Below are 2,942 nucleotides of genomic sequence, written 5' to 3'. Positions count from 1 at the left end.
GCTATATATGCTCTCTTTATTGGTTCCTTGTCTTTGCTGTCCTCCCATGCTGTTGTCCACGTTCCTCGTCTCTCCCTGGCTCCTCGTGTTTGGTTTCCCCAGATGTCTCCATAGTTCTGGTTTGCTTTGTATTTCTCGTGTTTGATTTTGGATTTTTGGATTCCCGCCTCTGTTACCTCTGTTAATTTCCTTAAAGCTGCAAGAGATCTCCTCAGCCTCTGCCTCTGCATTTCGGTCCTCAAACCACCACTGAAACCTGACAACTTCAGGGAAAGGCATGTTGTTCTGCTGCCCTATTTCATTCTCCTGCCACTTTGTTAGGGGGGCCACATGCCGAAGGCATGGCCCACCTACTACTATCTCACATATTTATTCCGCGTATTATACTAGCTTATAGTTCTCCTCGCCACCAAAACTTCGGCACCTAACTAGTCCCGCACGGTTTGGCGGATCGGGCCCAAAGTTGGCACACGCGTCGGGACCAATGGTGCGATGCGTGCTTGTATAAAACTTTCTCATTAGTCCGAAGGTTCGCGAATTATTAGCGAAAACGTCGCAAAAAAAATCCCATAGGAAATGAATGGGGAGAGGGAAAAAAAAGCATAAAAAACAGCACTTCACTGTGTCGGCATACATTCATGTAGAAAAACAGTTTAAAGCTCAGTTTGTAGATAAATCCTTCGTCTATTTAAAACTGAAGACGGCATGTTGATAACTGCTACGGTTTTTGTATAATCAGACCTCAAGCGCCACAAAGTTTTAGCAAAATCCACCCTTCTAGAGTGGAGAGACTGAAAAGCTAGAGTGTGAGGCAGCCGTTTTTTTAAGACCAAAAAACATTTTAAACTCGCCCTCACGGCCACATATTTATAGCTAGAGTCACCATTTTTGGTCAGTTTGTAGACTGAAATCTCTGGACCCACACAATGTCTTCGGAATTACGGTAGGATTAATACTTTTCCTTAAAAACCCTCCAGACCGACCTAAAATCGATCAAAATCAGAGCCGTTTTTCATTGGTTTTGGAGCAGCAGTGGGGAGAAAAACGAATGACATTATGTGTTTTCAACTCGTCATAAATATTTTTCTGAAAGACACACATACACCAAAGTTGGCATAGTTGGAGTCGAAGGATGGCTGACGGTCACGGTGAAAGAATCTTTTGAATAACTCATACGGTTTTTGCTCAGCAGTCGTTTGTTCGGAGGACATTTTAAGCACCAGAAAGCTGGGTGACAGTGAGCTGCTGTAGCTAGCTCAGTTAGAAGCTAAGGACTGAGGACCCGTTTTTTCTTATTCTTTCTCTTCCCATTCAGGTTGTAGATGACCTACAGCCATGAAAGTTACTCCAATTGAAGACAAGATATAGCTGTCGCTTAGATAAAAAGAATTTTTCAGATATCATTTATGGTTTTTACTCAGCAGTCGTTTGTTCGGAGGGGTGCTTTAGCAGCAAAAAGATGAGAGAGGAGCTGCTGCAGTTAAACCAATGGTAGGAGCAGGTGGGACCCACCATTTTGTTTGTGCTTCGTTTTGGGTTGTGAAAGACCTACAGACATGAAGGTTACCCCAGTCTGAGACAAAGGATAGATGTTTCTTTCACTGAAAGAATTTTTCAAATACCTTTTACGGTTTTTGCTCAGCAGTCGTTTGTTTGGAGGGTAAGCACCTGGAAGCTAGCTGACAGTTAGCTTCTGCAGCAGCCTGCTAGTGTGCAGCTGCTGACATCTTAGTGTGAGGCGGCCGTTTTTTTAAGATAAAAGATTTTGTTCTTGCCTCACGGCCACATATTTGGAGCTACAGTCACCATTTTTGGTCAGTTTGTAGGCTGAAACCTCTGGACTCACACAATGTCTTCGGAATTACGGTAGGATTAATACTTTTCCTTAAAAACCCTCCAGACCTACCTAAAGTCGATGAAAATCAGAGCCGTTTTTCATTGGTTTTGGAGCAGCAGTGGGGAGAAAAACGAATGACATTATGTGTTTTCAACTCGTCATAAATATTGTTCAGAAAGACACACATACACCAAAGTTGGCATAGTTGGAGTCGAAGGATTGCTGACGCTCACGGTGAAGAAATTTTTTGAATAACTCATACGGTTTTTGCTAAGCAGTCGTTTGTTCGGAGCTGTTGCTCCCATTCAAAAAAGCCTGAGAGCTAAGGAACGATAGTGCTGCGCTTTTCTCTCTGTCACTGACAGGCTCGTTAAGCGTTGTCAAGGTAACCGTGCTTCAAAGAGATTTTACCTCTGCTGTTTTAAACAGCACATATTAATCTAATGGAGGGTGAAAGCACTGATTTAACATTGGGAAATGGATACTATATGACTGCTGTCCATGACACTTCCCTTGCCACTCAACACTGATAGACTTTCAAAATAAGACTCCAGGGACCCTACAAAATAAAAGCCTCTATATTTTTTACATATATTTATTGCCCTATATGGCTCAACATTATGACCCAAACTCAACCCCATTTTAGAGAATAGACTCTAGGAGACTGTTTAAAACACAACCTAAGGCAAATTTCAAAATAAAAGCCTCCCATTTCATCTTCATCTACTGCCCTAATAACATGGAAAAAGAGTGATTTAACGATTGGAAAGTCATCAACTATCATTGCTGGGTCTGAACATTTTCTCTAAACACAACTCTGTTGGACTTTCAAAATAAGACTACAGGGACCCTACAAAATAAAAGCCTCTAGATTATACTAATGCAATAATTGATGCAAATGGCTCAACATTATGACCCAAACTCTTCCAGGTTGTTTTTATTAGACTCTAGTGACCTTTTCAAAACACACCCCAGAGCAAATTTCACAATAAAAGTCTCCCATTTACTCTGTAATACAGCAGCTATTCACCTAATAACATGGAAAACCAGTGATTTAACATTTGGAAATGGATTCTATATCACTGCTGGGCATGACCCATCTTTT

Source organism: Cyprinodon tularosa, unplaced genomic scaffold (genome assembly GCF_016077235.1).
Source record: "Cyprinodon tularosa strain WSP-4 unplaced genomic scaffold, ASM1607723v1 ctg570, whole genome shotgun sequence".
NCBI classification, from domain to species: Eukaryota; Metazoa; Chordata; class Actinopteri; order Cyprinodontiformes; family Cyprinodontidae; genus Cyprinodon; species Cyprinodon tularosa.
The sequence above is the reverse complement of the archived record's forward strand: the minus strand, read 5'-3'. Positions refer to the sequence as shown.